At 34.6% G+C, this 14,897-nt stretch overlaps 1 non-coding gene across 1 annotated transcript; it reads left to right on the top strand.

The window, feature by feature from the left end:
* The first annotated feature begins 5,218 nt into the window (after positions 1–5,218).
* LOC128036353 (small nucleolar RNA R71) lies at positions 5,219–5,324 on the top strand. The gene has a single exon (XR_008193150.1). It is a non-coding gene; the product is annotated as a small nucleolar RNA R71 (small nucleolar RNA).
* The last annotated feature ends 9,573 nt before the right edge of the window (positions 5,325–14,897 follow it).

Genomic DNA, 14,897 nt, shown 5'->3' with positions numbered 1-14,897 from the left:
CATTGCTTGGCATAATGGTTGAATGGTTTTATACTATTGAATTGGTCATTTCATGTTTGTTTTGATCATGTTATAATCCCTTGCTCATGTGCACAAAATGTTTTTAGGTGGTTGCATGAGATGGTGTTGGAAATGGCTTGAATTTCGCAAATTTCATGTCCACACGGCCTGAGACACGGGCGTGTGACTCAGCCATGTGTAGCACATGGCTAGGCAACATGGCCATGTGTCCCTTGTAGGTTTTAATGCATAAGTCAGGCAGTTACATGGCCTAGCACACTGGAGTGTTGCTTGGCTGTGTGACCTAACTCAGAGAGTTACATAGGTAAGGACACGGCTGGGACACAATCGTGTGTCCCTATTTTGATTGTTACATAGCCTGAGACATGGGCATGTGTCTCAGCCGTGTGATGCACACAGCCTAGCCACACAGTCGCGTGACCTACAGTTTAAATTTTCTAACTTTTTCTTATACTTTTTGATTGTTCCAGTTTGGTCACGAACTAGTTCTAAGGTATTTCTAGGGCCTCGAAGGCTAGATTAAAGGATGTTATGTATGTGATTGAATGTAATTAGATTATATTTGCAGTGATGTATGAAATGAATGTTTTAATGTTTCGTTTGTACAGTAATGCCCTATAACCCTATTCTAGTGACGGATAAGGGTTAAGGGTGTTACACAAACAATGACTTAGGTCATCCTTAAATATCTCAACATGTAAAAATTTAATCAACAAAACAAATATAAATTCGAGTATTTATCATTTGTACTAGCATGCTTGTTTCCTTGTATTTTCTATATCACTTGGTACAGTTTATTGCTTAATGCCTATTTACAGTGTAACATATAGAACTTAGTAGTCTAATAGTCAAAAATTTAAAATCACCTATAATTATTCAAAATTTATTCATAACATAAGCAACCTATGTACATGCTCCTAACCAATCATTTGTATTTCTACAAGCTCAAGCATACAAAAGACAAGAAAAATCAAAGAAAATGTAAAAATTTGAAGCAAATTTTCTATGTTATCGCCCACACTTTAGTTGACACATTGTCCCCAATATGTTGCCCATAAAAATATTTGGAAAGTATTTACTTGATTGATCGTAATTATTCTAGCTCCTATTTGTGGGTGATTCCTCCTTTGATCATGTAAAGCTCGAATTCTTTGTGTCTCCTTTGTGTTGGGTTCCTACATAAAAAACTTAAACAAAATACAACATACTAAAAATCTACTTATTAATCACACTCCTACAGAGTATAAATCATCCAAAAATTAATACAAGTTTTCAAAAAAATAATTTCCAATCATTCACTTCGAAATCCATCTCCTCGCTTCCATCATCTTCCTCATCTTTTTCGCTGTTATGCGCTTCTTCTCCTTGTTTCATATCTGTTAGCTAGAACATGTCAGGTGTATAGTTGGCGACCCGTATGTTATTTTGCCTCACAAATTTGTAAAAAATTGGTTTCAACTCTTGCGTCCACTATATCATGCAATCAAGTTTTGAATGACTATTTTCACCGATGTCTTATTGAACTCGTGTTAACCTTTGTGACAAAACCGATGTAGTAGTCATGTCCTGTTGTCGCTTGTTCCAATCCTTTATTTTTTTTGTCTTGTAGCTCTACGTACTGTTGAAACAAGGTGTCACCGTTAATACTTTGGGAACATTTTATTGACTACCCAGTGGATGTCGTAGGTACACCTGCCTTTTTGCATAAAGCCATCACTAGATTAGGAAAAAAGATGCCCACGTTTTGGCCACTAATTCATCTTTTCATGTTCTGTTAGATCCATTTACCGATGCACACCTGTTTTTCCTGCAAAATAGCATAAAGTAATACTGCCCTAAAGGTATTAATGTTAGACACATTTAGAGCATGTACTATTCTCGTGCACTCAAATTGAATCCACATCTTAGCCTCTGGAAACATAATAACTTGATGAAAGGATACAGGAACGTTGGTACCTGAATGATATTTCCATTCACCACTTCATTCAGTTAAAAATTTTATAATGTTATCCATATCTATGTCTCTGAAATATTCTAAATTAGTTTCATCAAAAAATCATTTTCATAGTATGGAGCATTATAAAAGCTGCAAATAATTTGAGGGGTTACTCTCACTTCTTTCCTTCGTACAAGTACCAATTCCCATATATGGCATTCAATATTCCTAGTCTCATGGTCCCATAAATATGCGTAAAATTCCTTAACCATGGGGACCATGACCCCATCTTTAGGGATCGTCCAAAAATGTTCCCACTTATGATATCTGACTAAATGTCATATTTCCTTACACACAATCATAGATGGATCAAAGCCCCTCTCTTGAATGAATGTTTTCCCTTGAAGTTCATTGAAATATATTTGAACATTCATATTTGAGAAAGAAGAGGGATTTTGAGCCATCGATGGCTCCATTTTCATAGTTCACCTAACTTTCCTAGGAGGAATGATATTTCAACAAACAAACAAAATCAATGAAACAGTAAAAAATTTGAATGTAAGAACCTTTAACCTTAGTTATATGCTTGAAGGCCGTTTGGATTCCTTGCTTTCACACGATATTCTCGTTCCTTGGTGCTCTAATGATGATTAAAGAGTTTGTTAAAGAAGAAAAATGTTTAAGAGATTGGGGTTTTAGGGTTTAAGGTTTTAAGATAGTGTTTTTAAAATATGAACGTAAAAGAGGTTAGTATAGGTTTAGTACAAGAGTTAAGGTTTTTTTAAGTTAGAAAATAGGTGTTTTAAAGTGTTAAAATTAGGTAAATTAAGGGTTAAACCACCGAGTTGCGCGATTGGGTCGAGTTGACCCTAAAGAAAATTTTAACGATGTCACAGCACAGGGGTTCCGTGTTGCGACACATACGTCAGTTTGGAGATCTTGAAAAGCTTGTCTGCTTTGTCATGACACGCTGAATCCATGTCAAGACACTTACTCTTTTTCGCTCCAAAATTCCATCTCAAGGATGTTTCGGTCTAGAGATAAACATGCATCAAATAAAAGTTAGAATCTAAGCTATGTGATTAATTAAATATACAGTAATTTACAAATATAATGCAACAATTCAAATATAATTTAAGTTTTACTGCCAAATTCATCCAGTAGTATTGTCAGTTTACAGATGGACAAACGTCTAATTCTATCAATATTAATCCACTGTCCGTCATGCCATTCCACCTTTTCTCGCTTATCCCATTCTTTGAACCTATTTATCCTTTCCGCATGCATAAAAGGAAGTGTATCCCTTGATTTGGGAGCATTACAAACAAATAAATTTTTACACTACTCTCTTAGCTCCCTCCTGCCATCCTTTGTACTTAATTGATGGCAGCATTTAAACATTTCTGTCTCACCATTGATTTTCATAGTTAACTCATTCTTTTCTAAGTCAATGATGGACACAAAAGTAGCCAGAAAGGGTATTCCTAATAAGATCCTCTTCAAATTCAAGCACCACAAAATTTGCGGGTATAATGAAACTTCACACCTTGAGCAACACATCTTCCAGTACGCCTTTCAGATGTACTGAAGACCTATCAACCAACTCTAGTGTTATTTGAGTAGTTTTAAGATCCCTTAACCCGAGCTTTTCAAAAGTTGATAAAGTCATTAAATTAATACTAGCTCCTAAATCACATAGGGCTCTATTAAAGTAAATGTTCCCTATCTTTATAGGAATAGTAAAACTTCCCAAGTCTTTTAGTTTTTGAGGCACCTATCTTGAAATAATTACACTACAAGAAGAACTTAAGTTACCTTATTCTCCTACCTTAATTTTCTTACGCCTCGCCATCATTTCCTTTAAAAACTTAGCGCAATTAGGAACCTTCTCAATTAACTCAAGTAAAGGTAGATTAACATTTAATGCTTTAAATAGGTTCAAGAAACTTACAAATTCATCCTCATCCCTATTCTCGACATAATTTACATCATCATCCAAATTATTGATATAGTGGAAAACCGGTTTGTCTCCCCTATGCATAGATGGTGTAGAAGCAGATTCGATACGGTTGAGTCTATCCACAACTATTGATCATTTGGGTTGACTACGTACATTATGGTCATTTAGGTTGAACCTATATTGGGTTTTCTGCAAATAAGAAGGTTGGTAATTACTGTTTTCAACTTGATTTAAATTACTACCTGCTTCTTGTTTCCCTTATCTCAGATTTGGGTGATCTCTCTAGCTGGGATTATATGTATTTGAATAAGGGTTTCCACCCTTACTCTCGACATAATTTACATCCTCAGCCAAATTATTGATATAGTGGAAAAGCAGTTTGTCAACCCCATGCATAGATGGTGTAGAAGCAGATTCGGTACGGTTGAGTCTATCCACTAAGTACTGATCATTTGGGTTGACTAGATACATTATGGTCATTTAGGTTGAACCTATACTGGGTTTTCTGCAAATAAGAAGGTTGGTAATTGTTATTTTCAACTTGATTTAAATTACTACCTGCTCCTTGTTTCCCCCATCTCAAATTTGGGTGATCTCTCTAGCTAGGATTATATGTATTTGAATAAGGGTTTCCACACCTATTCCTGACATAATTTACATCCTCAGCCAGATTATTGATATAGTGGAAAATGAGTTTGTTAACCCATGCATAGATGGTGTAGAAGCAGATTCGATACGGTTGAGTCTATCCACTAAGTATTGATCATTTGGGTTGACTACATACATTATGGTCATTTGGGTTGAATCTATCTTGGGTTTTCTGAAAATAAGAAGGTTGTTAATTATTGTTTTTAACTTGATTTAAATTAGTACCTTCTCATTATTTCCCCCACCTCAGATTTGGGTGATGTCTCTAGCTGGGATTATATGTATTCAAATAAGGGTTTCCACCCCTATTCCTGACATAATTTATATCCTCATTCAGATTATTGATATAGTGGGAAAGCGGCTTGTCTCCCCCATGCATAGATGGTGTAGAAGCAGATTCGATACAATTGAGTCTATCCACTAACTATTGATACTTATCATCCTCTTAGATTGCTTTTACCGTAGCGGGTTTCTGACCATATATGAATCATTCAATTGGCCACTGAAAGGAGTTTAGTGCCATGTTTTCAATGATTTCGTATGCATCCTCGTACGTTTTGTTCATAAGGGCTACTCTTCCTGCTTTATCTAATCCAAATCGTACATTTGCATCCAACCCATTATAAAATACTTACAGTCGCATCCACTCAGGGAATCCACGGTGTGGGAATTTTTGAATCAACATTTTGAAACGTTCCAACGCCCCACAGAAACTTTCTACCTCCATCTATCTAAAGATATTAATCTCTTTTCTCAACTAAACTGCTTTGCTAATCGGGAAGAACTTTTTTCAGAATTTTCCAACGAATTCATCCCATGTTGTGATAGATCCTAGTGTCTGCGAGTCTAACCAAGAAAAAGCATTATAGATCAAGGAAAAGGGGAACAACCAAAGACGAATAGCATCATCAGTGACCTTGTTATATTTAAAAGTATCGCAAAGTTGAAGAAACCATTTTAAATGTCCATTAGGGTGCTCTGTCATAATGCCCCTAAATTGAAAATTTTTTTGGATCATTTGAATCATATTCAGTTTTATCTCAAAATTATTAGATGTAATATTCAGCCTTGTTATACTTTCTTGAACCATGTCCAGACTTGGTAAGGCATAACCCCTTAAAGTTCTTTCGTTCCAAGCCATATGAATGTTTGCAGGAAGCTATGTGCTGGTGGGTTTCCTAGGGCGTTATCGTCAACATCACCAAATAATGGATTTTCACGAGGTACATTACCTGTAGCTGGTGGTGGTGGATCTTGCATCTGTCGCTGTTGTTGTTGTTGTTGTTGTTGTTGTTGTTGTCGATGATTTATTTGGATTATTCTCTCTGGATTAGAGGTTGCTACAATAGGTGTGCCCCTACTACGAGTCATACACTAAACCAAGGAAGAAGAGATAAGTAACAATAAATAAAATAAAATTGTATATATATGATTCAAATTTCCCAATTATTCTATTAAAGTGAAAAACTTAAAATTAACCTAGTAACGTTGCCTCCCTGGCAACGGCGCCAACAACTTGATTGCCTCTAGACGTACTAATGTCCAAAATGTGAATATTGCATTAAAATATAGAATTACGAGGTGGTATCCGCAAGCATATAGGTCTATTTGTAATATAGTTTTACAACGGAGTGGGTGAGTACTCCGACGATCGTACCCAAAAGAGGGGAAGGCTAGATCAATTTTAAGCTAAACACTAAAAAATCTAATTAATACTTTAATCAAGTTATAGTATGAAAATATAAGTATGATATTTTGGGATTTTTATAGTACTAATAATAATAACAAAATAACATAAAAGAAAACTAAATTTCAATAGATAGAAAAAGTAGAAGGAATCAAATCTGATGATAGGTGGTGATTAGCTTGCTTCGACAATCCCAATCAACTATCGTTTTGGGTTCCTTGTCAACCAACTAGTTGCTACCCTAGCAGAATCTTTCGATCTTCCATTAACAATGAGTTAGGAAGGACTACTTATCTTCTAACCTTACAATCTAGACTAGCTTGGGGTGAAGATGTTCATGGATGGGTAATACCAATTTTGCGTTAATTCCCACCTTGATGACTTCCCCAGGTTTTCATGCCTAGTTTTTCTTTCACGCTCTTCATTTCCTAAGCAACTGATCCATTGAGTAACCCTACAAAATAGTTAATAGATCATGCCTCTACTCGCTAATCCCCATAAAAGGATTAGTTCCTCATGAATTTCATAAACAACATGGAATAGATGGAAGAATAAAACATGGTGAATGAATTGAAGTGTAGATTTTAAGAAAAGCCTGATTTATATAAATAATAACACGAATCCTTAGAAGTTGGTTGTCTTTACAAATTAGATCTCTTGAAAGAAAGCCACGAACAAATAAACTAAACTCTGAAAAACCTATGAAAGAAAGAAAATGAAACTAAATCTAAAGAGAGAATCTAGGTTAATGGAATGGTGTCCATATCATGTTCCAAAGGAAACTATTTATAGCCTTTAAGTGGTAGTCGTCATTAACTCTAGGTTAGTTGATGTTCCTGGGCTTTAAGTTCGATTGTGCAGACCAAAACGCCTCTATTTCGTATTTATTTTCCATCCCAAAGTCGGTGTCGTGACAAAACAGGGCCTATGTCGCGACATAAAAGTCAGTAGGCTCCTCCTTAGGATGTCTTCAGGGCTATGTCATGACACCTGGAATGACGAAAATGTGCAAGTGTACACAACCACAACAAGTAATAAAGTGACAAGTAAATGTCGAGTTATCGTACCCATAGGGACTGTGAAAAGAATTTTTTATGAATGTAATTTTAAAAACACTTTGTTGAAGAAAAATATTTTGATTTGAGGAGGTCATTAAAAACTAGGATTTAAACTAAGTAAAATAAATAAAAGTAAGGCATAATTGTAAAAAAAAACCGCAACGTTTGAGGGCTTTTGGTTTTGTGCCCTTGACCTTTTTATTTTTTGATTTACACCCTCAACATTACGATTTTTTCAGAAATCAGCTCTCTTCTAATGGTCAACATGAGTTGACTGTTAATCAAACTGTAGGTCAACATAGTAGCCCATGTGGCACGCCACATAAGTGCACGACGTCATATATGACGTCATCTATTTAACTTTATTTTTCATTTTGTTTCCATTTTCTTTCTTCTTCCCTCTTTCTCTCTTCCCCTTTAATTGTTGATTCCAACCATTGATTTTTTTATCAAGTTTTGACCGATTGACTCTGTGTTCATCTCTAATTCTTTTGTTGGTTTCCTCATTTTCAAAAACCTAATTTAAAAAACTAATCAGAACTCAAAATAAACCAACAAAACAAACAAAATTTGATCACTAAATAATTGGTTTTTGAAAACCCATTAATAGAAACTAAATAGATTTTAGAGAACAAAAAAAGCTTACACGTGAATGTTGAATAGGGTTTAGCTTTGCTTGAACCCAAAATTAAAGAAGTAACCAGATGTTGTGTTTAGAAGAAGAAAAATGGTGTTTGACAAGAGAGAAAATAAGAGAAAAAATGGTAGCTGACAATGGGGAAAAATGATTTTAAGTTGCAAGTGTGGTATGGGTTTACAAAAATTGCACAAAAGCATGATTATAATCATGGTGATGGAAATTCTTGTAGATGAAATGAGCCAACCATGTGTTTTGAAGAAGAAAAATGGTGTTTGGCAAGAGAGAAAATGAGAGAGAAAAAATGGCAGCCGACAATGGAGGGAAAAAACCAATAATTTTAAGCTGAAAGTGTGGTGTGGGTTTACAAAAATTACACAAAAGCATGATTATAATCATGGTAATGGAAATTCTTGTAGATGAAATGAACCAACCATATGTTTTGAAGAAAAAAAGTGGTGTTTGGCAAGAGAGAAAATGAGAGAAAAAATTTTGTTACATAGATGACGTCATCTATGACATCGTGTGCTTATGTGGCATGGCACATGGGCTATTATGTTGACCTACAGTTTGATTAACGGTCAACTCACGTTGACCATTAAAACTGGGTTGATTTTTTTAAAAATTGTAACGTTGAGGGTGTCAATCAAAAAGAAAAAATGTTAAGGGCACAAAACCAAAAGCTTCCAAACGTTGAGGGTTTTTTTTTTACAATTATGCCTAAAAATAAAATAAAAGTTCCAATGCACGATTTTGAAATATGATTTTAATCAAGATGACATAATTGTGTTAGATTAATTACATTTCTTAACTTAAAATTATTAAACTAATATTCATATTGTTACGAATAAATTCACGGCAACTCGGTAATTTGCTAACTTATGAACAGACTCACCTACCAAAATTCATTTATCTCTTAACTATATCTCTATGTCAATTCAACCGATTATACAAATTTTAATAAGCAAATGTGTTAATGCACATACATACTTATGAAATCAAAATAATCTGTTGTACATATCTGTATGCCAATTCAAACAATTAATTCAATTTTCATAAGCACATAAAAGATTAAGTGAGGTAACAATGCATTTCTACCTTAAAACATTTTAATTACAATAATCTTGCAAGTTATGCAAGACTAATGTATCGTTAGATACCGTTGCTAATTTAACCCTCAGCTACCTTAGTTGATTAAACATGCACTGATTAAATATCGTGTCAATTAATTAAAATTTCAATCCATTTAAATAATTAATTCATTAGTTACCTTACAATTGTAATGTAAGAATAATTTAGTCATGGTTTTACTTAATCGAACATCTTAGCAAGGCCTATAACAACCCAAACACAATTTTAATAATTCAAGTAGACGAATGCAATCAACCTAACACGAATTAAATTTAATCCATGTTAATTAAATTAAACATATCAACATAAAAAATATCCATACACATGTTCATAACAATAACAATAAAATTAAAAGGATAAGGAAAAAGAATCAAATCCAGTGTTTCTCCGAGGCTTGACTAGTTTGCTTCGTTTCTCCTTCTCCGCTTGTTCTTATTGAACTGAGGCTTCCACAAACACTTGAATGCTGCTCCAAATGGTGGTTGAAGGACTCTTTTTCAAGAGGTGAAATCGACAAGGGAATGGGGAAAAAATGAAGAACAATGAAGAGAAAAAAGTGAGAGAGAAGTGAAGAATGAATGGTTTTGAGATGAGTTTCAAATGAGCAGCCAAGGGGGGTTTTTATAGGTTGAGTAGGCTGCTAAAAATAGCAAAAATCTGCAGCCATAGAGTCCCCCCATGTCTGGCCACACATGTGACAAGTTTGAAGGTTTTAAACTTGCTATTTTAAGTAAGGGAAAATCTAGAAAGGCATGAATAGTGAAGGCGTTTGAATGCAAATTCAAGGAGTCTTTAAGGGATACTTTGCCAGCCAAATAATCAGCCAAACAAGCTGATTGGGTGAGCATGTGGGACAGTTTTGGGATGCCCAATGCTTGATTGGATTGGTTTTCTCGGTTCAGCTCAACTGCGCCTCTTTTCATAATTAATTAATAATAATTATTTAACCCAAAATAAATTGGATTAAAATTAAAATTAATTATATTATGAATTAATATTCATAATTTGGATCGTCTTCAGCTAAAAAATTAGTTCGCCTCGATGATTCAAAAATCGCTTCTCGGTTTTGTGCTTCTAGCAGTGTCTGCCGAGCCAATTTTTGCCCTTTGTGCAAATCTGTCAAAAATGATAAATTTATTATAATATTAATTAAAATTCAACATGTTAATAATTTAGATGCAATTTAATTGTTTTATAATTATTATATATTTTTCGACAAGAATTTTATCGAAACTGCATTAATTTGAGTTAAAAAGGGCATGAAAAAGTGTGTATATTTTCGTGTTTCCAATGCCCTTAGTCAATGTCGCGACATCGAATGCAGTTTCATATTTTCTCCATTTTGCTTTCTATGTTGCGACATCAAACCTCTCGTGTTGCAACATAACGTCCAGCATCGGCTTAAAATTCCTTTTAATGGTCTCATGCACATTCACGAAGTACGTTAGCTCTCCCTTAGGTCTCATTCGGCCCTTAAGGTCAATAAAAGACTCAATTCACACATTTTATTAGATATAATTAAAACTAAATAACCTTAACTAAAATGTAATGGAAATGCTTGTATTCAAGCTCCTTAAGTGCGGAAACTAGTTTAATCTGCTACACTGAATTACGACAGATCATGTCTTTCTCTTCTTCCACTATACACCTCCGAACTAATTGATCCACACATTGTCGAAACATATATGGTTCCTTCCAAACATAATTTTTATTGATGGGCTATCCTCTTTTTTTGTTGCCAAGATGTCTGTGCGGGAAAGACCCCTCTTATAATATAATTGACATAATTTGCATACCATGATTTTATATGCTTGCCAAAATTAGTTTGATGGATGCCTACGGTCATTCATGCACATAACTCACTTTATGTTCATGCTATCCTCAACGATCATTCATGCACTCATTCATTTCTTCTGGAACTTAAATTATAAATGAATTATCTAACAGTTTTATAGGAGTCCTCATGAGAGAGCTCATATTTGCCCTGGCTACTTATTCTTTAACTTAATATTAACTCAATCCCCATTCTTTCACAAATATGAAATTGCCAGAATTCATATCCTACACACATACCTTCATCCCATTATTTGTATAAGTATGATTTCCATACTATCCATGATTTTAGATTCATAGTTTAATTAATTTTATATAGATATATTTCAGTATGAACAAAAAATATATAGAAGGGTTAGTGTAGAAACTCACTTGATCCTCACCTATTATCGTTTAAAACTCCAAATCCAACCATCTAACAAGAAATCACTTCTCAAGGAACACAAAAACATCGTCAAACCCATTCACATACCTTTAACCATTTTTCAAACATGGACAACCCCATACAAAGCCCTTTTTTCTTTAATCTTAACGTTCAACCAAATTTAATAACTTACTATTCAGAATTCCACCTACATAACTAAAATACTCACCAGAATACGAAGTAATCTTATACTTTAAGTACGATCTTTAGTTACAACCCAATGGCAGCAAACCGTAGATGGCTTCCAAAGAAAGCCACAACAACATTTTTAAAGGAAAGAAGAAGATAAAACATCTCCCTCTCTCTAGTCAATTTAACTAATATTCATTTACATATATGATCCATATTCCCATAGAAACTTGAAACGTGTCACACCCTTTCAAAATATCTTCATCAATGGTCTACAATTGTAAATACAAATATAAATAAGATTCCAATATGGACAAAACCTGGTTACCCTAAATAGAGGGGTCCTAATTACTATACTCACAATGAAACTAGCATTGGTACTTGATCTGTTGTAATTCGTTGTAGTAGATTAAACTAGTTTTCACACTTAAGGAGCTTGAATACAAGAATTTTCATTATATTTTCGTTATGTTTTGTTAGCTTTAGTTACATTAAATAAAATATGCAAATTGAGCCTTTTATTGACCTTAAGGGCTGAATGAGGCCTAAGGGAAAGCCAACATACCTTGTGAGTGTGTAAGAGACCATTAGAAGGCATTTTAGATCGATACTAGATGCTATGTTGCAACACGAGAGACCCGATGTCGCAACATAAAAAGTAGAATGCAGAAAGTACAAAACTACCTTCGATGTTGTGACACAGACTGAGGGTGTCACGACATACCCTTGAAGACGTCTCAAGGTGGAGTATACTAACACCTCTATCGCGGCACAGGTCCTAGTGTGTTACGATATCAACCCTTGGACAGAAGTTAAACATGAAGCAGGAGTGTTTTGTTCCATACGATCAAACTTAAATCAAGGAAACTTTAGCCTGCCTAGGGTTAAGGATGACGACCAATTGAAGGCTATAAATAGGCTCCTTCGGCACATGTTATAGACACCATTCAATTAGGTTAGATTCTCTATTTAGTTTTAGTTTTGTTTTATTACTTTCTTAGGTTTTTTTTAGGGTTTAGCTTATTTGTTCTTCGCTTTCTTTCAAGAGATTTGATTTGTGAAAGAGATCAACATCTATGGATTCACGCTTATTATTAATATCAATCAGGATTTTCTTAAACTCTCTACTTTAATTCATTCACTATGATTCTTCCACCTACTCCATGTTGTTTATGAAAGCCATGAGGAACTAATCCCTTTGTGAGGGATTAGCGAGTAAAGGTATAATCTATTAATTATTTTATAAGGTTACTAAACGGATAAACTATTTGGGAAAGGAATAACGGGAAACAAACCCTAGGCCTCACAACCCCGGGAAGTCATCAAGGTGGGAATTAACTCAAAATTGGTATTGCCCATTTTTGAACACCTTCACCCTATGCTAGTCTAGACTGTGAGGTTAGAAGATAAATAGTTCTTGCTGACTCATTTTTTTGATGGAAAATCAGAATTTCCTACTAGGGTAGCGATTAGATGATTGACGATGAACCCGAAGCAATAGTTGATAGGGATTATCGAAGTGAGCTAATCACCCATAATCGAGATTTGATTTACTCTATACTCACCTCCCTTGGATACGATAATCAGAGCATTCACTTACTTTTTTGTAAAACTATATTACAACTCGACTCGTATACTTAGGGACACTGCCTTGTCGTTATATATTTTATTGTAGTATTCACACTTTGGACAGTAGTACATCTAGAGGCGATCAAGTTATTGGCCTTGTTGTTATGGAGGCAACAATAGAGCGATTTTAATTTTTGCATTTTAAAAGAATAATTAGGAAATTTGTAGGTTATAGTTACTACTTCCATTTTTTTTCAATCAACACTTCTAACATTTGTTTTTTGGAATCTTAGACATCATTAACCAAATAATCAGGCAGGACAAAGTCATGGATGACTTTTATTATATGTGGTCTATTGAAGACTTCAACTATGACGAAGATATTTACGAACAATGAGTCTACGAAGATTGGAAGATCCAAGAGAATCAATGATTACTAGTGCTTGAATTAATTCAACTCCGAGGAGAAACCCTGGTTCTCTCCCAATATGATAATGACCATGATGATATGCCATCAGAAATGTACCAAGAAGTGTTAAGTCTAGAATTGAATAAAGAAGAGAATGTCGCTGTTGATGCTTTTGAAAAAGGAGAAATCCCACACTACTATCTATCTCAGTAGACAGAAGAACATTTAGACAAATTAAATGCAACTAATAAAGAAAAAGATATAGAGCTAGTAGAGGAAATGGTCAGCGAACCACAAAATTAGATCAGCATGTAACTCATTATCTCAGAAATTTTAGGTTCCACTCGTAAGGTCCTAATACAATAGCAGCACAACGTAGACCAACCAATTGAGACCATGGTAATTAAGGCCGATCTAGTAGAAGAGTGTCAGTCGATTCGGGAATTTTCAGAGCAAAATATAAAGATACTACTAGACCAAACTGGTGAACATAAATTGAATACCCTTTGTATAAAAGTAGTCCTAAACTAGGTACCTTAGAGATTTGATGGCATAAAATTTTTTTAAATGCTAAACAAAATTGGAGGAGTATATATAGACAAAATCCATGATCGTATAGCAAGACTGGGTCGAACGGGGCAACTAATGAGCATAGGTCTTGACTTTCAAGTATCACGTAATGTTCGGGCATTACAAGAGCCATGCAAGGAAGTTACCTGTAAACACATGGAGAGACCACAAATGAACGAATTAAAAAGTCTGCAAATTTAGAATCTAAAAGACTTAGTGAAAACACCTTTGCTAATCCTTTCGTCAACACCGGTGCCAATCATCATCTCAAGTACACCTGAAAAACTATTCTAAAGCGATGAGATGAGCAAAGACATAATAAGCGACAAGTTTGAACCATATTTTTCAACCTTTTTGTAAAGTAAGAACGCTAAGTGCATGCTAAAGTGGTTGTATAATTACGTGGCTTTCTAAATCATTAATAGTTATGACTTGTGGACAGAGTCGTCAATCGTTAAAGTAGGCCAAAAAGGTAAATTTAGAAAAAGAAACAACCATAGAAAAATAGAATGGCATGATGGGTGTTGGACAAATATAGACAGAAACAAATTAAATGGAGCTCATTGGTGCAGATTGATTGAGCTGACGGACGAGTTCGGCAGCCAGACCTAACATTTTCCAATCATTTGATTATTACTAACTATACTAATGGTATATTCCGCTAACCTAATTGTTAATGTAGGTTAAAGACAAGTCTACCAAGATCTAGAAAGCATTTTGAAGGTAGATATTTGGGAAAAAGCCTAATGTCGTGACAAAGACAATTCTATGTTGCAACATCAAGAGCAGCAATGAAGAAAGTTCATACATCGACCCAGGTCACGTCATCACTAGCCTGTGTCGCGATGTAGAAAATAGTTTTTTAGAATTTCAAAACTGTAGGGT

Source organism: Gossypium raimondii, chromosome 13, assembly GCF_025698545.1.
Source record: "Gossypium raimondii isolate GPD5lz chromosome 13, ASM2569854v1, whole genome shotgun sequence".
Lineage (NCBI taxonomy): Eukaryota > Viridiplantae > Streptophyta > Magnoliopsida > Malvales > Malvaceae > Gossypium > Gossypium raimondii.
This window is presented reverse-complemented; position numbering and strand designations above follow the sequence as displayed.